The sequence below is a fragment of the Python bivittatus genome, unplaced genomic scaffold (assembly GCF_059951505.1).
Source record: "Python bivittatus isolate LINGU-HERP-01145 unplaced genomic scaffold, Pbiv_v1 ctg000850_np1212, whole genome shotgun sequence".
In the NCBI taxonomy this organism is placed as follows: domain Eukaryota; kingdom Metazoa; phylum Chordata; class Lepidosauria; order Squamata; family Pythonidae; genus Python; species Python bivittatus.
Genome location: NW_028277112.1, coordinates 59,477,638 through 59,503,618, shown reverse-complemented (window position 1 = coordinate 59,503,618; position 25,981 = coordinate 59,477,638).

The following is a 25,981-nucleotide window of genomic DNA, read 5'->3' as shown; positions in this document are numbered from 1 at the left end:
CTTCACTGCTGTCTCCCCTCCCCACCCAGCTCACAAAGAAAACAAATTAGAGAGAAAAATAAAAAATCTTTTTTTTCTACAAATAAAGCCGATCACGTATGGCAATCTGGAATGTTGCAAAATCATTTACACATTGGTACAGTATAAATCTTGGCAGCCTCTAGCATATCCCATATCCCTTACTATTATTATAGTTGTTTAGTTTGCTTCCACAGATTAGTGCAGATAAGTCTGCATTCTATCACCTGTACAGGTTCTTCTCATCATCCCTCCTTTAATGAGAGGGTACAACTTGCCTTTACACAACATTTCCTTATTAATCTACTGACTAAGTATGTGATCCTACCAGCAGTGTCAGCATTAAGTGAATGCCATCATCAGGTTCGGTGATTCAAGGGATGTTGCTGATAATTTTAAACATGTGAGGTCAAGTTCCATGTCAGTAATCTCAAATGCAAGAGAACTATCAATGGCATACTTCTCAGGGTGACACCGTAATTCAAGGCTGGAGATATGCTTTCTCTATAAATGTCTCAAATTTAATCCAAACAGTAACTGTGACCATTCTTAATCTAAATCAAAGACTTGTCTCTTTCTACCCACTACTTCCACCTGTAGGTTGAAGTGTCTTCTGAACAACAGAGGATGGGATGGGAGATAGCATAGGAAGTGTTATCTTCAGCTCAGAGAGCTGTGCAGATCTTTGAAGCGGTGCTTCACTTCAATGAAGCTCAGGCAAATGATCTTACTTGCATTACACAACTCCTTCCCATTGTGGTGTTGGCACCCAAACCCAACAGTTTTGAGGTTTGTGTCTGGGGACAGGTGAGATCATATTGAATTGCATGAAATTTGGATCTCTCTCTTTGTGTTTTAACCTTTGCTAACATTCCCAAGTCTATAACACAACAGCCAAACTACATGTAGCATGAAGTTGATTGACTTTGTGTGGCTGTTTTGGAGTAAGAAAATAGGATGGGACCTCTAGTGGGTTTAAAACATCCTCTTCCCCATACCATTTGTACTCTCTTTGCTGCTGTTTATTTTCAGGAAGAAATACACACACACACACACACACACACACACACACAAAACCTGAATAGGTGTGAATTTTTGTTCTGGAGCTTCAGGCAGCTTTGCCTGCTGCATCAAGGGCCTTTTTTATTTTATTTTATTAAAAAAAAAAATCTATCTGAATTACAGCTGTGTTAGTTGTCCAACCTGGCAACACAAAATAACCCTAAATGTTGCCTATTTTAGAAACGGGCTGTTGCAGATCTGAAATGCTGATTTGCAAAGTACAAAAAGTTCATGAACTTTCCAAACACACCTGCGCTAATTAATATTTTCACATGAAAAATGTGTGGAATCTGAGGTTTTGAATTAGTTTGGGTGGATCCTGGCAGCTTTGAAATATTAAGTACTCACAGTAATGAAAAATATGAACCTTGGCAAATTGGAGAGGCTGACTAAGACTTTCTACTGAAATACAGATGTCCAAAGGGACTATCTGCTATGCTACTAAAGAGGACAGAGAAGAGGTTTCAGTACTAGAAAGGGGTCCTCAGCTGCAAAAGGGTCCATTCTGTCCAAGCACATTCCTTCAATGATCTTCTGGGATTGGTGTCCGGCTTTGCAAGAGGCTGATAACTATGTCCAATGCCCATATTTTGGTGAAGCCTGAGAGTTTAATCACAAGATCAAAATCAGCATTTCTCTTCAGATCTTTCAGTAATTCATGGATTATGGAGTTTTGAACCAGCAGAGAATACAGGGGCATGAGTAGAAACAGCAGAACAGCCTGGTTTTTTATCATTCAATGCTAAATGTAAAGAGGCTGCCAAGAAAACTGCAGAGACTAGTCCAGGCACTCGCCAGGAGTCAACACGGAAGGCACACACACACACAAACATCACTTACACACACACACACACACACACACACACGTCATTACAAAACAACAACTTATTCATTCAACAGCTCATATGTGTTTCCTCTGAATTTTGCTCTTAGATACCAAAGTTATCTATTCAAGTGTTCACCTGTCTTCTCTGTTAGCTCTATACGCAGCTGTGTGGATCCAGTGGATTTTAGCAATTGCTCAACCTTGGTCTGTTTAGGAACTGAGGTGGTGTTAGATCCAGTGAAAAGAAGTGGACTGTCGTAGGACCACTCAGAAAGAAATGAAATAGAATCCACCACTCTTTGAGGATTAGTGCTTGTACAATTGGGCTTCATGGACTTATCCAGGCTGAGCTTCCAGGAGCTCTAGATCTCACAGGTAATAGGTCTGTAAAGGAGGTTAGATTCATGATTTTTTAAAAATAATATCTGCTTCCTGTAGGCCACTGAGTCAGTGGCAGAATTCTCATATTCAGAATAGACTTGTTTAATATTCTAAATAGACCATAGAAAGCTAACACTGACTTCAGACAAGCCATCATTGTCTTATATGGATTATGGCTGTAATCTGTCCCTACCATTCATATACTATATCCACTCACTATTAAAGATCACTTTGATTACTCTCCTATGGAGACTCAATCTGAAATAGATTTGCCATAGAGACGGTCACTCATCAGACAACTGACTGTATACGTTAGTGCTCTATCTAAGGAGATAAATGCTCCTCCATCCACAAGAACATTTCAGTACTTGACATCATTTAGCTCTATGGGTTAGGACTGATTCAAGGAACCTGGTTTTTCTGTGGATTCTATGTGAACATAATCCTTTAAGAACTCAAGAGCTGTCATAATGTAGTTCACTGTGAGCGAATAGATCTTGCTGCTAAAGAAATGTGATGCTTTCCACAATTCCTGCTGCACTTAAACAGTTTTGGCTTGGTGAGGAATCTAAAGCTTTATTTTATTAAAATAATGAGACTCTTTTTTACAACTCCAGTTACAGAACCTTTTTGTATGTTTAAAGGGATTAAAACTGTGAACAATCTATGTTGCCATAGTGCAGGACATGATCATATTTGGATCAGTTCCTAAGCTTAAAACTAACCTGAGTAGCCATAAGGCTGAATGCAAGGCAGAGGGCTGCTGTTCAGACTTGCAGTGAAAAAAAACAAGCTAAGGGAGAAATAACAGCATGGATTCATGCAGCTTTCCTATCAGTCTGCCTGAATTCATTTTTTAAAAATAGAATTCAAATATTATGGACTAGCTAATGAAAATGAAATAAATGTCTAAATGTTGAACGGTTAAGCTGTAACTATAATTTACTTGCACCATTGTTTACTCCATTACTTGAAGTAGTTTATGCAAACTACACACTGACATAGATATAGACTGCTTAGTTTCAGAGTTCTGCAATATTTTTGTACAGCAGTGGGCAACTAAGTGCTCTTTGAAGCTTATAAAACTTTAGAAAAAATGGACTCACTTTAAAAATGCATCTCCACCTGGCCTTTGGAAATATGCTATATTAGATGTCCTGCAGCGTACACTTCTTCTGTCAATAATACTTGGTTGTAGATTCAAAAGACAAAGCACCGACACTGAATAAAAAGATCACACTTGATTGCAAGGAATGATCATGGGTTTTCAGTTCATAGGAGAAAGACGAACAAGAATAAAAGAAAGGGGAGGACTTTTAGAGGAGTGGTAACTTGGGGAGCAGGAAATTCTAAGGCTCTGATTCGCTGGTGGATCAAATGATTTTTATTTTATGAGAGGAGAGGAGATCACATCTTTTCAAAGGAGAGAGCAGTGTCTGGAAATGCCCTTGGCTTCCCATGTAAATGAGTGGTAACATTTAAACTAGAACTGGAAGGTCTGTGATTTTCCACCCAGCTACATTGTTGTAATTTCCTTAGAGGGCTGGTCCTCAGGGTGATTGCAAAGGCTGAGTCTTCACTGTTTTTGGTTGGTTTTGCCCCAGTAAGTGATCCACTACTTCTTTTCTTTGGGCCTGGCAGGGAGCTTTGGAGTCCTTGGTGCTCTCTGAGCTTGGTTGTTTGCTTGCAGACGTTTCATTACCCAACTAGGTAACGTCATCAGTGCCTATCATCAGTTACTCGACTAGGTAACATCAACAGGTAACATTATCAGTGCACAAGGGGCCTTTTTTTAGGGCAGGAATAGTCTCTTCAGGTCTGATGGGATTATGTATATGTATAGCAGGGATGGTAACTAGGGCTTGGCCCCAATCTTGTCTCTGAGGTCCTGGGAGGGATCCTCCATTTCTGGCTGCCCACAACAACTTCTTCCCTAAATTACCTGTTATTCCACCATATCCCTTTTATAAGAACACTTCCTTTATCTAGTGCTTGCATGACTGGCTGGGAAACTCTAATTGATAGTATACTCTGTGTGCAGCAAGAGAGCCAATCAGATGATATTTTAATATATGTTCCCATGAGCAGTAAGGTATCAGTCATCGAGCATAAGGCAACCGCATCACACCAGATAGGTTCAAAAAAGGCATATGGCTGGTCTTTTACACTCAAGGGACATATATTCATGCAGCAGTGTGTATCCATGCTTCTGAGGGAAGACACTGAAAGTTGGCAAACAGTTTAGTATTTACATTCCCAAGCTGCTGGAATCATGTCCACAGAAAGGTGAAATTCCAGTTTCATGATCAGTGTTAGTAGCTGTAGCAATTTCCACAGAAGAAAGACTGGAGTATATTTATTACAGACTGTAAATTAGGAATAGAGAGAACCTTCACAGGACAACAGGACTCAACTTTCCCCACAATTACTGGAAGGAGGGCTCAAATAATTCACACACAGACACACACACACATACCTCTCCTCCGTCTCTTTTGCCCTGTGGGCATAAATCCATTTAGTCAGATTAAATAAAAGGGAAGAGAGATGCCCTTGGTGAAAAGCCTTCAAACAAAAGGAGGTTTTTTTGTGAAAGCCATAAATGTTTAAATATGTTACTGATTCCAGAATAAAATGCCTGCGTTTTAGAGCAGGCTTTCCCTTGTAAACCTGTTTGTGAGAGCCTTGAGTAGTTTTTATATGTGCTCTTTTATTATTTATGAAATGGCTTTTCTTTGGAACATTCTCAGGTGCTCTGAGACCCTGGCACGATCAGGAAGCTTTTCAAAAGACACTTCCATCTCCTAATCCTTCTGTCTATACAAACCAAATATTGATCTCTTTAGTAAACTAACCTGTACTAGTAAAGACTGTAAAAAGAGTGTTTATTCTGCTTTGGGGGCCCTGACAGCTGCTGAATGGTTGGATTATGATGTCACAGTCATAAATATACTATAAACATGGGAAATGCAGGGAAATAAAACATGAAAGAAAACTTTTGAGATCCATTGCCAGGCAACCAAAATATGTAATTCAAACTTTTGAAGCATGCTGTGGCTTTTTTTTTTTTTTTAATGGTTGTGGATGTCCTTGTTTTATATGCAATCTTCTGTTTCAGTTTCTCTTTATTTTCCAGAGGATCTAGAGAGTCAAGAATGAACATCTGGAGATGGAAACCTCAATGAGTTGGTTTCGCATTATAATGCATTTCCATTAGAGTTTAACTGAGTTCAGATGGTACACAGAAAGTCACTAGGTGGCACTAAGCTTTAATTCTGTATTTGTGAAAAATTGGGAATTTGAATGCCATATTGTCAGAGATCCTCTTGCAAAAGCAACGCCTGGAAAAGTTTGCAATATACATTGCATGCTAACATCCTCTTTGCCCCCTCCATCGTAAAACAGTTGCTCAAATGTAAATGCATTTACGCAAAACTAAATGGATGCGTCTATGATGTTCATAGATGAACTCGGCATGAATCACAGTTTGATTTGCATTGGGGATAATTTCTCTGATGATTTGGTTTATACCTGATCTTCCTGAAATCTGAAACACCACTCAAGGTTTGCAAGAGGAGGCATCAGTAAAATTTCAGAATTTCATTCTGCAAACAATGATATGAAAGCACTGTTATTCATCATGTGAGAGATTAATAAGATGGAGATTCCAGATCTGGGGTTGTGGGGCATCTGTGCGGCATGCCAATTTATTATCCTGTTTTTCTTTTCATTTAGAGAGAATAAGGTGGAGTACCAAACATGAAGGATCCCAAAGATGTTTGTAGGCATGTTTTCAGAAGCCATGTTAGGGATTCTGAACTAACATCTGATGATGAACGTCAGTCATTAGAGCTGAGGAGGCCAATCGTGTTTCATTTAGAAACGAAAGCTTCATTGTTTCAGAGGCCACGTACAGGTGCTGGACTGGACAGGACCAAAGACAAAATGGGTAGGGACAGATTTTCCTCTTTCTGGTTTTCTTTCACCACTTCTTCTCAGTTTTCCTTCCACTTTTCTCTCAGGTTATTGTCCTACCAAGAATATACCCCAAATTACTTTCTCTCTTTTTGAAGTTTTAGTTTGATGAAGCTTCTTCCTATCATCCCAAGGAATTGAGAAATGAGGACAATGGATAGGGGCTCGCTCGCAACCACTCTGCAGATCCAGTTCTACACACAGCTACAGAATGAGTTCAGGAACTGCCTCTCCACAATAATGACTGTGTAATTTCTTGCAGGAGTTGCACAAACTTACATTTAGGGTTATAGTACTATAGGTGATGTTTAGTGATTTATCTTAATTTGACTTCACCTTCATTAGCGCATTATCGTGACCTTGGCAATTCCTACTGAATTTTATTTGTTTATTTGTTTGATTTATATCCTGCCTTTTTACCCAGAGGGCAAAAAGCAGAAATATTGCTTTCTCCCCATTGATGCACGCCTTTATTTAGATCTTTAAGAACAAAAGATGATTAACATGGAAGCGGAACCTGCTGTGAACCACCCAATTTCAGTTTAAGCTAGAAGGCCTCACCTAACAAAACCCAGGAGATAATTACCAGGTAGGCAGAATGTCAATTTACAATCTGTTGCTACTAATTATAATTTGATGGAGAATAAATCACAGAGACAGCTATCTATAAGCAAACATTTGCAGGGCCAATGTGTCAGCATTTCACAATATTTCTATCCGATATAATGAACAATGAGTAGTAAGATACAATATCCTCAGTAAGAAACTCATAATGTCTCAAGATCTGTACCTTAGACCCGACAATTAAAATGGTCAAATCTGGATGGTCTTTGCTGAAATCTTATCAATACCTCTGGAAAGCTTCTCTCCAAGGCACAAGGTCACGTTCCTTCTAGAAGCTCCACACCATCCCAGACGCTGGCTTGACAGTTTACCCAAGCCAGTATTTTTCAGCTACGGTCAAGTAAAATAGTAAATCTAAATCTGTCCTGTGCTGCATGCAATTCTGAGCTGTAGAATTGTAATAGAAAAAGAATTGGTGGGAGAGTTGATGGAAGTCTGCTTGTGTAGCACGGTGTTTGTCTTCCTCCACCTGACAATTTTGTAATAGTGATTGGTAAGCCGGTTGCTTTAGTTGAAATGTTGATCTGCAGCTGTATTTCAGACATGTTCACTTTGAACCGAAAACCACAAGTTATTTGACCTTTTCTCTCTCAGCGCCAAAATACAAGATATATCCTGTACTGGGTAATGTAAATTGTTCTCTCTCTCTCTCTCTCTCTGTGTGTGCGTGTGAGAGAGAAGGATTTGTGCTGCCAGTGAGCACTGAACAAACTGTTGTGTATTAAGTCAGCGGAGGAGCAATGTACCTACTACAATAACATTTGACAATAGTTTTATTTCACTTGTTGTGACAGGCCTCCTAATGTGCCAGATGAAAGGTGCCTTTTGAGCAGTATTTACAAGTGACATAAGCCTGGCTCCTCTCTACCAAAATTATAAGGTAGAATCTGGAAATTTCCTAGTTCATAACAGGTCATATCTTTCTACACTGTGCTGGCATTTGTCCTCTTCTCAAACGCACTGAAATGATATGCAGTAATTTTAACTTAATGTGACTATTCTCAGAGTAGGGAACTCTGTAAGAGTTTTGGTTTGGGATATATCATGAATCCTAGCAGGGATATGAATGTTTATGTGTGAATCTTCACCTAGCTGAAATAGCAGGGTTAACATATAAGTAGGAGGTTTAAATCAGATCAAAACCTTTATTATGGCCTTTAGGTCAGAGAAGGAGGTATAAACAAGTGTAAGGTGTACCAGATTCATTTGAGAACACCAAAAGTTTAGTAAAAGTAAAAACAAAACAAAAAAAAGTCTTTGGGGATAACAACAGAAGAGGTGGAACATCCACAGCCCACCAGAACTGACTGTGCTTGGTGGTACAAATGTTGACTGTTGAGAAGGCCAACGGAAAGCTGAGGGAGAAGCAGAAATGGAATTCACTATCCAGAATGTACGACACAACCGAACAGTTATATGCTGTATCACAACGTTTTAAATTGCAGGATCCATTCATCTTCTTTATTACTCATCTATTGTTATGTGTAACTTCTAATTTATTTACTTCCATAAATACAGCCAAGCAAGAAAAATGTATGGTACAGTTCCTGTGAGCCAGGGAATTTCTAGCTCAAATCTTACCTCAGCAAGCTTCTGATTTTCAGTCTCAGAGTCCCATCCCCATTTTCAACATCAGTGTGTCGTTGACTGAGTTTCAATATGGGAAACATTGAAAAAGTTGCCATGATCATATGTGAAACACTCAGAGCAAAGTATTTCATAACTACAAAATATAATACATAAATACACACACACACACACAATATATATATATAATTTTATATATATATATATATATATATATATATATATAATTTTATATATATTTATATATAAACATAAAAATTATTCATATATAATTTTTCACTCAGGTTTAATTTCATTCAACTGCTGAATTAAAAGAACCAGCACATTTATTTATATACTTATTTATTCAAGCATTTGCATACTGCCCCACTCAGTTTGCAATAGCAATCATACTGAGAAATAAACCTAAACCCCACCCCCCAAAAATCCAAATAAATTAACAAATATGAATATTACAAGTAACAGCGGCAGCAGCAATAGCATTACATATGACCTTCCACTCCTTGAGATTAATCAGTTGATCTTGTTCTCGTCTTTTGCCTTTCACCCCAGTCGGAACTCTGAAAGTATCAAGAGGAGTCTCATAGCTGTGGCTTTTACTGCTTGGTGAAGCTCTCTGTCAAGAGGGCTCTGTTGGTCCCCTCTTTGGAGGGCTCCCACAGCTATCTGAAACAATCTTTTCTCCGACGGGATTTGCTGATTCTTGTTCAGTTTTGTTAACTTTTCATACGATTTGTTTTTCTGGGGTTTAATCATATATTTAAGTCATATATTTCTGCTATTTTGTAAGTTACAAAATGCTTAGTAGTTTGGGCAGTACTAAAGACAAGTTGAAAATGCCATAAAATCCACTAAGGAAAGCTTTTGAAACATCTTTGATGTTTCAGTTTCAAGAACAAAATGGAACATGTCTTATCAAGAAATGGAAAGCACCAGCTGGCCTTGTTAAAGGTAGATCCTGGCCATGCTCTACTTCAGGGGTAATATCCTCCAGGACCACATGCAGCATCCATGCCCCTTTTTGTAGACCCCTGTGTGGATGGGTCAAATATTGAGAATTTTTTTGGCAGTGAGACTGGGTGGATTTTACATGACTTACACATTCTGAACCCATTTCATCATTTAAAACTCCTGAAGCCCCTTCCTAAACTGGTCACTGCTGCTCCTGCCCACTTGAAGTGGGGCCCTTGACATCTGTACAAAGTCTGATGTTGCCTCAGGTTTCAAAGCTGTGCTTTACTGGCCAGGCCCATGAATCTTTGCAGTAGCATAGGCCGACCTCATTATTATGTTATTATATTTGGATTGTCATTGGAAACCTTCATATGTTAGATGATTGTCTTCCTCATATGATCAGCCCAGAAGTGTGGCTCTCATTACCAAGATAATCATGTGGTTGTGTCCATAACCACATGAATACAATTATGCAACTCCTCACAAACAGAAAGCTCAGCTGTGTTGTCCTGGAGTTTCTGGTGACTCATTAGTTCTTGTTCACTTACTGCAAACCACATACATGTCACCCAGACAGTATATGACAGAAGGAATGGTCAGAAAACAGAAGTAATTTGTTCCTGAAGCTCAGGAAATCCCTCCACAGCCAGCATTGCATCTCTACAGGCTGCCTAAAAGTCTTACGCATGTCATCTCGATGAGTGCAATTACAACTTATATTCTGGTAGTATTTTCCCAAATGAAACGTTTCTTACCAGAAATGTCCTGCATATGTATAAATCTTCTTCTTTGTCTACTGTAAAGACTGGGAACAAAGCCAGCTGGGTGACCTTGGGCCAGTCACTCTGTCTCAGCCCTAGGAAGCAGGCAATGGCACATCACTTCTGAAATCTTGCCAAGAAAACTGTAGGGACAAGTCCAGGCAGTCACCAGGAGTCAACAATGTCTCCAAGGCGCGCACACAAACACACACACAGAGATAGAGATAGAGATGTGGAGTTCTGAGTTGCCTTAAATAGGGCCATGATTACCTTGGTAATGAGAACCACACTTCTGGACTGATTATATGAAGGAGACAATAATGTAACATATAAAGGTTTTCTGAAGAATAGGTAGAACCCTGCCCTAAATGACAGTTTTCCCTACAGATGTTTAAAGGACATTTTCTCCTCCAATCAAATATTAAAATAGAGCAATTCTTACCTGATCTGTAGACCTTGAAGTCACTTCTCCCATTGCTACCTGAGATTAACTAATAACTTCCTGCTAGAATTTAATATAGTTATTTTCTGAGCACTGGGTGGAGTAATAGAGGCTCAGAAATAGCAATTAGAAACACATAGTCTTCACAAAATATTTAATCCTTATTTTCTAATCTTATATTTCTGAATTTTCCATTGTATTCCAGTTTCACACTCACCTTTCACAATCCAAGACAGTGCTGCTCCAAGGACACTGTCTCACGTTTTCAATGGTTCCTTACAGAACCCTGTAAGACAATGCAAAAAAGCACTCATTGATGAATACCTTGCCCTAAAATAAATGCTACTGAGAAAGAAAGTTATTATGATGTATAATGCATATTGATTGTATTTAACATGCTGATCAAATTTAATCAGGTTACCTTAGAGTAATCCTATGTTTTGTTGGTCTTTACCAACAAATTAAACTCAAAACTAAAAAGGTAATAGACGTGAAAAATAACTGACAGAAAGGCTTTTTATGCCAAAACCCAGTAGATCTCTGGGGAAATAAGGCTGAAGATGTTGAATTTAATTGCTTCCTCTGCAGCTCACTGTAGACAGTGCCCTCAACAAACAAGGAATGCCCAGCTAAGAACCCTTTTTAGTTCCATGCTTAGGACAAACGCCCAGCTCTCCTCACCTTAAGGACACCTCTATCAGTAGGTGGCATAGATGAAAAGAGATGGAGACTTACATTATGGTCACACACACACACACACAAGCTAAGCACGCATTTCAGTGGAGTCTGGTGGCCCATGTCCCTTCACTTTCTTATTATGAGCCTGGCTGACTTTTTTCCTGCAGAGGAAATTGGCCATATGCCTGGAGGCAAAATTAGAATGGGCTAGTAATGGTGTGAATCCCACCAAAATGTCAAGACTGAGATACAGTGTGCCTTCACATTGCACATACATCATATAAGTAATCATGGCTTTTGGCCCACCCCTGTACAGTGCAGCACTGGAAGACAGGAAGTTGCTGCATGGTATCTTGGACTAATTGCCCATGTAGTCAAGTGTATTGCTATCTCATGGCAGCAGATTTCCAAGGCCTCTGGCAAACGGGCTTCCCATCACCTGCCTCCAGGTACGTTTAAGTGCAGATGGCAGGGACCAAAGTGGAGTCTTTCTGCATGCAAATGCTGTGCTGTATTACAAAGCTCCTCTCTGAAGTCAGCATCCTCTTCCCATATGCTGAATTCAGCAAATAGTGACGGTTCTTCACTGTCTTCCCGATATGTATCTATGTACACATATAAAAGGACTAGAACCCTCACATTCCTCCAGAGTTTATTACATTGTCTTGCCTTTTATGTTAATGAAGTTAGAAAATTGCTTGAAAGAGTCTCTTTGGAGAACCTTTAATTAACGTTTCTCTTCTGAATCCAACTGTAATTTTCTGCAATGTAGGCTAACTTGCCAGGGCTCATTTCAGTTATTGTATCAGTGGGAGTAGTGATGTTGTGATTGTTTCATGAAAGCCACTTGCTGCATATGAATAGCAAATGCAAACAATTGTGCCAATTACTCGGTTTGCTTATCTTCAGATTTCAGAGTGCTGGAGGAGGAATAAACTGGCAAGGCAAGTAGAGCCCTCTGAGAAAAGACCTACAGTTATTATAAACTCCCAAGAGAAAATGTATTTAATATGCTCTTAAAATGGCATGCTGTTGGTATGCGTAATTAAGGTTAATCCTTATTTTAGCTGTTGGCTCCAGTTCACAGTGCCGTGTTCCCTTGATTCAGCTACGAGAGTGGGACGTCTGAAGACTCCTTTGGCTTGAAGACATTCACACTGCTTTTCAGGTGACTCATGTCTATACCGGGGTTGGCTTCTTGATTTATTGTAAGTCAGGGCAGTTGACACCCTAAGCAAATTACATTATATAAGCAAGTTTGACATGTTACGAGGTAGAAGCACATCTACTTCATGACATGTTATGAGGTAGAAACATGTCTACTTCATGACATGTTATGAGGTAGAAACATGCCTACTAGATTTGCCACTTTCAGCAAATCTCTTTATGTATCATACTAGGCGGGTTTCATCCCTGGTCATTTGCCATAGCTTCATGGCTTGGTTGGCTCACAGCTGAGTGGCTATTCCCTTATAATTGGAACAAAATGTTCCATGGGAACCATTTTGAACTTTTACCAGGATGCACTAACTTTCCCATATACATTCCGGAGAGAACGGATGGTTTCTTTCATCCTCCCCACCCCCTGGTAATGTTTCTTTGCTCAAAAGTGGCTATGGGAATGTTGCTACTTTATAATGGAGCAACATCATTAAAGAAGAAGTTGTAATGGACCTGTTAGGACAGTCAAAGTAGTTATGATGATTTTAAAGACAGTAACACACGAAGAATCAGTGGAGGCCTTTTTAATGATGTTCTAGGACTGGGCACTCCCTGCACTTAAGCAACATGCCTGAGAACTGGAAGCCCAAGTGGATCAATCTGTCCTGCCAAGGAATGTTTTCCTGAGCAGCCAGGCTTCTTGAGTCCAGTAGGATAACTAAACTCTGCAGAGCACTAACCTTAGGATCCCTTACAGTCCTCCCTATGGTAGTCCTTGAGGGCAGATGCACTAAGATTTTGCCCTTGTGGAGAAGGGTCTATTGAAACCATAGTCCATGTCCCACTGTATTGCATTATTTATAAGGATGCAAGGGTTCATCCTATCACTCCTTATTTAACAAAGTACCCAAGCAATTTTGATTTATGTACAGCTGTTATTATCAGACCAGTATGATTCCGTTTCTATGAATGTGGCCAAATTTTATTATACTGTTTGTAAAGCCAGATACACTTTGATCACATCAGTGATCTAGTAATAAACTATATTGCTTTATTCTGTTCCATCTACTGCTGATTGCTACATTTTGGTCAGTGACTGCAATAAAGAACTGAACATGAAGAATCAGTGTGATACACTGGTTATTCTAAGAAGAGAAGATCCAGAAGATGTCATTCCTCACTGCATGATTTTGGAACAGTCTAACCTATCTCAAAAGGTTGTTGGCTGGTTGGCATTGGAGACAGCGTTATGCACCTCTGAAGAGAAGGCGAAATATAAGCATAATAAAAACAACCATTAATATTTATCTACTATATTTTAGTGCTCCACAATCAGTTTTCCTGGCCAGCATACTTCCTGGAATGCTCATGACATAATATTTGACAATGAGCAATAGTCAGTTCAAGAAATGTCAATTCTGTCCCATTTCTTAGGATGAGAAAGATGATGGTGAGCAAGGGAGAATGTGAAGGATGGTGCAGCTAATGGTTTTCTATCCACAGTTGTAGTGGAGAGGACAAGGATATGTTTGTGGAGCAGTAACTGTAACGGTGTGCGAAGAACTTTGCTGGGCTATAATATGAGGTAGATCACTGGTAGTGCAGCTGGAAAGTGCAATGTCTGGAAAAGCAGTTGAGCATCCGAGAATGCAACTATTATTTTTGCATGTTGAAAAGAGAAATACTCCTTGGCTACCTTCTAACATTTATTGAGAAATGCCCCATGCCAACTCCCCAAACCCCCAAATGAATTATCTCACTTTTCCACAATTTCTTTTGTACTTTCGTTGTGCCTCAAAATAGCTGAAAAAAATCAAATGATCACATCAGAACAAAGCAATAGCTGCATGTTGGTCCCCAGGCTGCCTGTGTAATATCCAAGAGAACTTACATTATATTGCGATCTCACAGAATTCTGTATTTCCCCACCATATTCCCTCACAACTAATAATGATCTATGGGGCATACAAGAAAAAATGAAAAACACTGAGATGAAGTTGGTTCAAAAGGAGACATATTGCTGCTTTTTCTTCAGGCATAGAGAGCAACTTCTCCAACTTGGTGTCTTCCAGATGTGTTTGGACTAAAATTCACAGAATTTCTATTCAGGATTTTCCCTTCTCATCTTTTTTCCCCCCACATTTGCCATATTTTACGGCTGACTGTGTTTCAGTTGCTTCAGAAGAAGTCCTGTTAGAAGTAATTTGAAAGATTTTTTTTTTAATTCTCTAGTCTTATGTCCTAGAAACGGGGCTGTTTCACATAAAATACATTTGTGCCAGTATTTCATTGTTCCAGAAAAGAACATTTTGTTTCATTTGTTGGAAAACACCTGTCCACAAGATAGTCGAAAATAGCTGAAGCAAGGTCTGGGGGAACTTGGAACACTTTCATTTATCACCTAAAATAAAACTATGACTCTGGGGTTAGATTGGCAAGAAAATATACCATGTTCTTGAAGGTTATTTGTGCAAAACGATGGAAACTATTCTACAATAATGCAATTGTAAAACCATAAACTGGTATAAATTCCCTTTTTTATATTGACAAACCTTTTTGTGTGTGTGTGTTGTTAAGGATGATTCACAGATGCCAGCACCGTGAGATTCTTATAAGAAGGGAAGTACTTTAGACAAGGAATATATTAGTCAATTTTTTTTTTTAAATCAGGAAATGTTTTGAGTTTAACATTAAATCAAACCAGAGACAATTTCCACCATGTAGTAATTTCCATGTCTACAAAATGGTAACATCTGCAGCTTTTTATAAGGAGTTATGTGGGGGACTGTATATTGAATGAGACACAACTGAAGCTTTGGCTTCACGACTTAGGCAAAGGGTTCTAGAGCACCCACAGGAAACATGGTTTGGGCTGAGTCCTTGCACTTTAGGCCCTGGAGAAAGGGTGTTCAAATACAGTTCTATCCAGGTTCTCCATGGTTATTGCCCATGTCTGGACACGGTTCTAAGGACTCCATGTCTGTCTAGTTAGCAGGGGAAGATGTGACTCAAGTGTGTGTACAGGAGGGTTCTCTTTGCTTAGAAGCTATGCTGCAGACCCACTGGAAAGCTTAGGACTTTCCAGTTGCTGATTTCACTGCTTTATTGCTAAACCACTGATGTTACAGGCCAGTTCAATTTCTTCTAAGTTAACAGTCACTTGTCAGTAAAATGCCATTTGCAGGCTGTGAGTTGCACATTGAGTTGTACAACTGAGCATCTAGTCTCCATAAAACACAAACTGGTTTTGGTCAGCATCTCTCCTTCAAACTTGACTTCAAAGAGAAATTATTCCTGTACAAAGAAGCATCTTCCTCCTGTGATATCAGTATAGGAGCATGAACTCTTGGTAGCTCTCACAGCATCCCAAAGCCTTGCAGGTAAAGTCATAAATTGACCTTCTTTGCCAGTAGGTACAATGCTAAACAAAAAAAGGCATGACCTAACCTTTGCTGGAGTGAACTACATTATTCTGCTGATATTGATTTATATTCTTTGATGTTCAATTCCTTGGTATCTTAACAATCCTGAATTTGGTAGAAATAAAAAATCAGGATCATTTACCAAAATATGCAAATTATTTTCCCAAATGGTGAATGATGCTGCCAGTGGCATGTTCAGGAAAAACTAACTTAGCTTTAAGGAAATTATCTTTATTTTATATAAAATTACAAAGCATGCTGAGTCCTCTTCTGCCATCATGCTTCCCTTTTTTGACTATCATTGTGAAATCTGACTCAGTGTGTGATCTTATACCAAGGAGATACTCATCTTTTGAGTATCTTAAAAGATACTCAGACAGATCATAAATAGAGAACAAATGTATCTTGCCACTACTTGTAAAAATGATTAAAATCCCTTTGGGTGACTTTTGGAAAATAATCACTGTCTGTGGCACTAAGAGGTATGTGAAATATTTTTGCAGTGTGGCAAATGAAGAGTAAACCTCTGCCACATTTTCCCTGTGTATGAGTCAGGTTTGGAAAGTTAGGGAATGCTGAAGTTTACTTTAATTCAGTTTTAATGAGAGAAGGATTCTGTTCCTCTAGCTAAAATGAGGCCACAGAGCTGTGCTGAGAGAACAGGAGTCAGTTGCTGTATTTATTGCTTCTCTCCACATGTGTCTGTCTATGGGGTTTTTCAGCAGATGCTTTTCTCTGGACATCTCCACCACAGGAGATGCAGTGATTGACTACTGGGGGGAAATGTGCATTCTCTATGGCAGAGCTCCAGTTAGGGAACTGATTCTCTAAGAAAGTTCAGCTGATGCCTAGAATTTTGTTACTGTTGACATGGGCATACTTTCCAAATCTCTCTTTCTTTATACGTGTGTAGGTATGTGTAGTTATATGTATACTTACTTGCATACATCTATTCTTCATTTCTTCGACTCTCCTTTTCTTTTTAGTAATGTTTTTAAATTGATGTTTTATGTATTTATATGTATTTATGGTTTTAAGGATTGTGTGAGTCGCCCAGAGTTCCCCCATTGGGGGGAGATGGGCGGGAGAGAAATTTAATAAATAAGTAAATTAAATAAATAAATAAATAAATAAATAAATAAACCCACTTCACAGCACAGTCCAGAATTGCTGTACCACCACAATCCATTTGCTTTCAGTGGTTTTATATAGCAAAATGGTAAACACTAGGGATAGGGGAGTGTGCATTTTCCCCCATATAATGTTGTTATGAATTGTCTTGAAACATTCAGGTCTCTATGTGAAAAAAAATATTCATTTCTGTTCAGCTAAATCTGTTTATAGGTGCTCTGGAAATACTGATAGTGACCATAAATATTACATTCCAGAATCACTTGATGTATACAAATAAGCATATTTCAGGTGGAGCTGAACCACAACTATTTCTTTTCCCTAAATGAGGGGGGAAAGCCTTTTAAGAAAAATGATGCCCCACCTCCATTTTGGTTCTGTTAGGGCAGATCCACACTTTGTCCTTGGTTCATCACCGGGACACTTCCTTCCTTCCTTCCTTCCTTCCTTCCTTCCTTCCTTCCTTCCTTCCTTCCTTCCTTCCTTCCTTCCTTCCTTCCTTCCTTCCCTCCCTCCCTCCCTCCCTCAAGAGCTCAGGGTAGTATACGTAGTGTTGTATCTCCCTATTTTTCCCCACAACACCCTATAATGTAGGTTAAGATTGTCCCAAAGCTACCCACTTTGGGTAGATTAAAATGTGAGTTTCCTTACTTCTAACCCAACACCTTTACCACTGCACCACCATTATAGTTTATATACTGCTATTCAAAGAATTGTAGCCCATTGTCAGTTCTGCTCTTGATTTGAGCTGTAGAGTCACAACTATGTGGTTGATTTCTCTGTTTGCTTCATACAGCTATTTGCATACCATCTCATCCAACAGTTCTAGGTACCTTACAGCTTATGAAGCCAGTTTGCATAAATAACAGTGGTTTTATTAAAAAGAAATTTAAAACCAGAATACCATAGTCATACATAAAATCATATCACCCCAAAAAACATCCCCATCCAGATAATTGCCACTGATTAACTTGCAGCCTCCATTCTGAAGATTGTATGGAAAACCATCTTTCCTGTGTGTTAATAAGAAAGAGGCTGTTCTAATTTGGGGGTGGGGGATAGGCTGTGCCAGAGAAAGGGAACCAAGATAAAGAAGGCCTGTTTTCAGTTTCCTGCCCCTTTAACACCACCATAGTTCCTCTTGGCTGGCACATATGAAATGGGTAGATTCTATTCAGAGCAGATGGTCCTAAATGTAGCAAAGAACTGAAACAAAAAGGATAGGAAATTGGGATCTATTGGGCTGGTAACAGCAGCTACAAAACTCATTCTTCCTCTCCCAAATCATGTCGCTGAAACCATTTTGGAGGGGAAACCAAAAATAGATTTTCATGCAAAAGGATTTGCATTCATGTTCTGATCTTCCCCATAAATCCTAGGGTTATGCATAGGTTGTTCCTTAATTCTTAGAATATGTTTTGTTGCCTGCTTTCTTCCTGCTCAGGTTGGCTGATCTTAGTTTCATTTTTTTTTTATTTAAGCAAAAATAAATTCCTGGAAGATGGTCTACCCCTACATTACTCAGTTTATTGTCCTGTCTAACTTGCTGGATTTGAATTAAGTTTATAAAACACCGGTGGCCATGTAACTCATAGATGCCTATCCTTGAAGCAGCTTTCAAATGTTGCCCCAGTGAAATCCATCTACTATCAAATCAAGTATTTATTACAGGTCATAGATCAGCATAAGGAGGGTGGGGTACAGTCAGTTAAAAAGCATAGAAGATACATCAGAGTCTAAAAGAAAATTATGAAAAGCTAGAAAATATAAAAAAATATATTAAAACAGAAAGTATGTATGTATATGTGTGTACACACACACACACACACACACACAAACTACTGTGATCTGCCACAAATTCATATGAATTGTGATCTTTCTGGTACCTTCTATGTAAATGGGAAGTTCGTATTTCTGTGCTCAAAGATATTTACAGTTATGCTTCAAACTGATTTTCATGAAAGACCATACAGAATAGAGATCACACAGAGTTCTAAGTATTCCAAGGATGGCTTAAAACTAACATTTTCTCTAGTTTTGTGAAGACATCCAGAACTCTGCCACCCAGTGCTATACGGTCTTAGTTCAGTATCTTTCACAGTTAGCCAGGTCTGCTTTATTTTGCTGATTGAAGTTAAATAGACATTGCTTACTAAGGGTAAGCAAAAAGTGTGTTATTTCTGGATATTCGCAAGGGCTCTCCTTTATAGATTAAGCTGTTAGAAGGTCCAAGGGGGTAGATATGCCAAAGCAGGTTCATATATGGCTTATAGGTATGGTGACCATATTTTCTTGAAAAAACTAAAGGACAAACCTGAAAAAGGGGCAAATCCGAAAGAGATTCATAAGGATTAAAAAAAATAAGTGTTTATGTTTATAACTTTGCTTTACAAAGGAAAATTCAAGACCCAAACCAAGAAAAACCTTACAAAAGCGCATATTCTAATAAAAATATTTAAAATCAAACAGTTATGTAAATTATTTTAAAAAGAAAAATCAATTTCCATATTTTTCACATCAATGAGAAAGACTGTGCACTAAGTGGTATCATTTGTACGGTAAAAGTTAAATGACCAAAATAAAGGACAAAAGTGAGTTTTTGAAAAATAAATGGATCTAATGATTCTAGCTGATAGACTGAAAATAATGAATCTATTCATGAGGATCAATGTGGGTTTTTACCTAAAAGACAGTTAAAGGACAATTTATAAATGTTTGGGGCATTTTGGAATATTTGGAGCAACATAATGAAAAATCAAGCTGCATTGATTTTCTTAGATGCAGAGAAGGCCTTTGACAATTTGAACTGGACTTTCTTGTTCAAGCTTTTGGAAAATATGAATTTTGGAGAGAATTTTATAAAATGGGTAAGATTGATTTACACTTCATAGAAAGCACAAATAACTGTTAATGAAGATCTAACAAATCCCTGTGAGATACAAAAAGGAACAAGACAGAGATGCTCACTGTCTCCTCTCTTGTTTATTTTGGTTCTTGGAATACTGAATAGAGATATGAGACAAGAGGAGAGGATTGTGGGAGTAAAGATTAAAAAAGAAACTTATAAGTTAAGGGCTTTCACAGATGACTTGGTGTTGGTTCTCAAAGATCCTTTAAAGGGAATTGAAATATTAATGGGCAAAGTAAAAGAATTTGGTGCATTAGCAGGTTTCAAGTTTAATAAACAGAAAACGAAGATGTTAACAAAAAATGAAAATAGAAGATCAAACAGAACTGATGAATAAAACAGGTTTTAAGATTCAGAAGAAGGTAAAATATCTGGGTATCACTATGACAAATATGAACTGTATGTTGTTTCAAAATAACTGTTAAGACATGGAATGAAGTTAAAAAAAGGCATGTTAAGATGGGAGAAACTACAACTGTCATTGTTGGAGATAATTTCTGTGATAAAAATGAATGTCTTGCCTAGAATGATGTTTTTGTTTCAGACAATACCTGTTTTGACAACTGATGCACTCTTTAAACAGCGGCAGAAGGATATATCTAAATGTATGTGGCAGGGGAAAAAATCAAAAGTTAAATATAAGGTGTTACAAGATGCAAAGGAAAGAAGAGGTTTGGGTTTACCTGATTTGAAAATGTATTCTGAAGCTTGATGTTTGCTTTGGATGAAAGAGTGAGGGCTGCTGAGAACTGGAAGGCTTTTGGAATAAGAAGGACACAACCTGAGATTTGGGTGGCATGGATATTTGTGGTATGACAAAATTAAGATTAAGGTGGATTTTAAAAATCATTATGTTAGATGTGCAGGATTGAAATTTACACTATGTTATAATCTTAAATAGAATTTTTATAAAATGATGTACCCTTGGTATATGTCACCAGAAGAATTGTCTAGAATGTATAAAGACACTTCAAATTTATGTTGGAAATGTGAACAACAAGAAGGGACATTTTATCATGTTTGGTGGACATGCAAAAAAGCTAGAAAATTCTGGATTCAAATACACACACCAATTCAAAGGATTTTAAAGATTAATATACAATTGAGACCAGAGGTTTTTCTTTTGGGATTGACGGACAAACAGTTGGAAAAAAGTCATGAAACTTTGTCTGTATGTGATAACTGCAGCAAGATTATTGTATGCATGAAGGTGGAAAGATTTGGCACTACCCACAATAGCTAAATTGAATTCTTCGATCAGAGAAAAGACAGTATCTATGTTTATTGCTGACTGGAAACCCCTTATGGATTTTTTGTGGAAAACAGAAAAAAATGAACGTATGATTTATGGTTTTGATGATTAGATATAATAGATTATAGAAAGAAGAGAGTTATGTTGTAACCATAGAGTAAGAGTTAAATTTATAATTGTGCTTATAATTGCTGTAAAGAAGATTGGAAGCTACTTCTTTGTATCCTTTTTCTTTTTCTATTTTTCTTTTACTCCCCCCCCCTTCTTGCCGTTTTAGCTTTCTCTTTGATTTCTTTATTTTTCTTACTTTATATTAGTTTGTATTAGTTATCTTCCTTTTTAAAAATCTTTAATAAAAATTAGATAAAAAATTAACAAATCTAAAGGATAGCTTTCTGAAATAAAGAACGATCCTTTATCATAAAGGATGTATGGGCACTGGGCTTATAGGTTGCTCAGCCATACAACAAACTTTGGAGGGAGTTTAATCTTTGAATAGCCTCCCCCACATTTTAAAACGTTTTCTACACAAACAAATCTAGGAAGTTGAGAGGAACCTTGCTAAACCTCAGGCCTTTTTTTTTTTTTTTTTTCCTTTTTCAGACAAAGAACTGAATGGCATATGGACAGTTTCTCTCACACACACACACACACACACGCGGACAACACTTTCACATAAGGCCGCATTAGCAGCTGAACTTTACTTTAACACTGGGGATGGGAGGGTGTCCTCCACTCTGTCTGATGGCAGTTTTCTGCAACCACTAGCACATTGTCTTAAGTTTTTGCCATTAGTACCAGGCAGAAAAATCCTCTTTTGCTTTGCTTTGCCACTTCTCATTCAGTGTAATGAAAAAGAATTAACTTCCACAATGCCATCCATGGTTGCGCGGGTGTGTGTCAAAACAGGCAAGACGGAAGATGCTGTATCCACCATCTTGTCTGTCCCTCTCCCACCCTTGTGCCCCCATGAACACCATTGAAATTAAAGGAAATTTGGTATTCTTGTACTTACTTGGTTACAGGGTGGGAGGAAAGGTAAATGTGTAAAAGCAGCACATATTTTTAGCAATGGGCAGCCTCTCTAGCTTCCCATGTTCTACTGGATCCCAAGGGAGGACATCTTGAGGCAATTTCCCTCATGTTTCTTTTCTCTCAGACTGGGAAATGCAGGCAGTCAGGGAAGTCTCCAACTCATGGAAAGATGAACGGCACCAGCAGCACCTTCTGTCACCTCCAAGCTCCAAAACCCCATCAAAAGAAGTTCACCAGACCTTTTCACATGCCCTGAGCATGTTAGAAAACAGAAGTATTTTTCATTAGAGGGGAAACAAAAATTGTTTTGGGGGTATTGTGAGGCAGATTTCAGCTCAGAATTAATTTGAAGCAGATTATACCACTGTGAGGAGAAGGTTGGCTTGAATCCTGGGAGGCCTAGGCCTTAGCGGGGAAGCCAAGATGGCAGTTGAATGAGTTTCTGTAGAGAAAGAAAGGGTGATCCAGACTGAAAGCAACAGTTCTACAAATGTGGAGCCTAATATCTCTTCTCAGAGCAGAGGCACAATTCCTACTTACTTTGGCTAACCAATTACCTTCGTTCCCATATTCTTACTTTAGTGTCTGAAAGCTCACCAGATTTCCCACCTTAACTTTTTCTCCTGCTCAATTTAACCTAGAAGAGCAACTTCATCTTAAGGGAGACGAGCAGAGTTACTCCCAAGCCTGCCCCTTGCCCAGAAGTTGCTTCTTGTTCATTTTTTATAGAGTCCGATTTTGATGGTGGCCCCATCAAAACACGGCAATCTAGTGTTGGATTCTTCCCTCCCTTGCCGTTTAGGACTTGATCTGTGGCAATAATAAAGAATACTGCATTTCACTACAGCAGGGTGACAACTTGTCCAGGGCAGCCAGTGCCACAGAGAGAACTTCTTTACCTGTAATAGGTAAATACCTTCCTACTTTGTGACAATGGCTAGGGATGAATAAGAGCAACTTCGTGATGAGTCTGCTATTATTGAAATATCCATTTTGGCTCGCCGAAAGGCAGGGTTTCATTATTAATTTCCTCCCACTGCCACTTTTAAAGATTTTAAGATTTAAAAATGCACTGAAGCCCAATTGAAAACCCATGGGAACAAAAACTGTCACTGAGCTAGAAAGCAAACGAGAACCCCAACTAGACGTCCAACAGGTAAAGCCTGCAAGCAGGAAACTTGTCATTATATCCATGGAAGATTATTTTGATCCCTAGGACTTATAGGTGAGTCAATACTGTAGAATGAACTTGGCCACAGGGGAGGGCATTGCCAGTTAATTATGGATTAAAACCTCTGTGGAAGTTCCATTTTAATTCCATGGCTAGTTAGAGAAACATAATGCCTCTGCAAATTCCACCGGCTCGTGGGTGGTAGTCACTCTGGCTCTGATGTTTGAAATTTCTGCCCTCTTTAGTTGTTCTAAAATCCTATGAGTGGAGGGATCACACACCCTTCTACCTCTGGGCCACTGGGAAAGATCTGCAGTGAAAATGTAAACACATTGCAGCTTTTCATCGAGAATCCTGCCTGTGCATTGCTCCCAATCCCTCAAAATCCTATAACTGTACACATTTATTGCACTTGCAATGTGATAGTCATGTTCTGTGAGATGGGCGCTATATACATTTGTTAAATAAATAAATAAAATAGCAGACTTTTCTCCCTCATCACAAGGATGGTGAAGGGTGGAGAAAATGGAGCCAGAAAATGGAATTTCAAGGGCAATATCCCAGGTTGTTCTGTTTTCAGTTGGGTATCTTAATGTAAAGTTTACACAGGATACAACAACACAACTGGCCTTCTATAATGTAATTGCAGTACACTCAGGGTTGAGCTTTCAGGAATTCAGAAAACACATCACAGAAACAATTCCTCATGGAGACTAATTTACTATCACTGAAAGCCAGGGAATAAAGTAGCCAAGTTGGAAAGGATTCAGAAGGGCAGAAAGTATCTTCGTGCTACAAGCTCAGCCTTTCTGCTTCCTATGACAGCTGAAAGATCTAGATTATGCCATGTATGTATGTGTGAATGTATAAACACACCCACACATGCAAATACAGCCAAAAGTCACATCCACATGCACCTACATCGAAGTAGAGAGTGATCTGTGTCCAAACCTATTTCTGAAATCCTGAGAGAGGATTGGGACATGGTCTTTGTGTCATACAGGACCACCAGTAGGGAATTACTTACTTCATTTGCTGCTGTCATATACAGAGAGATACCCGCTGACTTTTCTGTGTCCAATGCCAAAATGGCATAATTGGCGTTGGCTACTCTCTGTTAGCCCTTCTAGTTAGATCAGACTAGGAATCCAATGTCATGTAGGTCAATACTACTTTTATTGTAAAGTGATAGCCATAGAAGTCTACATGTGCTTCCCCCTCCCTTTATCTTCATTAGAACTAGGGAGGGGCTTATCTGAGACATTTACTCACATTACATTCCTGCCATAGACTCAGTCCTCTTTTATCTGACTGTTGTCTTGGTAGTGGCTCTTCCTCCTGTTCCTCAAGGCCATTCCCTCACTCCTCTATATCCTCTCTTCACTGTAAACTTGGGGAGGGGGAGAAAAGTTCTAGCAGTTGTGGCAGCACAATAACTTGGGCCACAAGCCTTAAGTTGCTCCCAACTACACCTTCTTCAGCCAACCATGAATGGTCTCAAAGCTTTATAGAAAAATCTAACCAGCTTCCCCCACCCCCCCACCCCCAACACTGTTGTCTTGCTGTCCTATCCTGTTATTAATTTTCATCCAATAGTGCAGCAAAACAATTTTGGACTCTCTTAACAGCCTTCTTTTCATAGCCATCTATAGTACATTCGGAAAGTATTCAGACCCCCTTCACTTTTTTCAATTTTGTTATGTTGCAGCCTGATACTACAATCATTCAAATTCATTTTTTTTCTCATTAATCTACACTCAGTACCCCATAATGACAAAGTGAAAACAGAATTTTAGAAATGTCTGTAAATTTATTAAAAAGGAAAAACTGAAATATCACATGTACTTAAGTATTCAGACCTTTTATTCAGTACTTTGTTGAAGCACCTTTGGCAGCAATTACAGTCTTGAGTCTTTTTCGGTATGACATGACAAGCTTTGCACACCTGGACTGGGGGATTTTCTGCCATTCTTCTTTGCAAATCCTCTCAAGCTCAATCAGGTTGGATGGGGACCATTGGTGGACAGCCATTTCCAGGTCTCTCCAGAGATGTTCAATAGGGCTCTGGTTGGGCCACTCTAGGACATTCACAGAGTTGTCCCTAAGCCATTCCTCTGTTGTCTTGGCTGTGTGTTTAGGATTGTTGTCACGTTGGAAGGTGAACCTTTGGCCCAGTCTGAGGTCCTAAGCACCATGGAACAGGTTTTCATTGAGGATATCTCTGTCCTTTGCTCCATTCAGCTTTCTCTCAACCCTGACCAATCTCCCAGTCCCTGCTGCTGAAAAACACCCCCACAGCATGATGCTGCCACCACCATGCTTCACTGTTGGGATGGTATTGGGCAGGTGAGGAGCAGTGCCTGGTTTCCTCCAGACATAACATTTAGAATTGAGGCCAAACAATTCAATCTTGGTTTCATCAGACCAGAGAATCTTGTTCCTCACAGTCTGAGAATCCTCCAGGTGCTTTTTTGCAAACTCCAAGCAGGCTTTCATATGTTTTGCACTGAGGAGAGGCTTCAGTCTAGCCACTCTGCCATAAAGACCAGAGTGGTGGAGGGCTGCAGTGATGGTTGTCCTTCTGGAACTTTGTCCC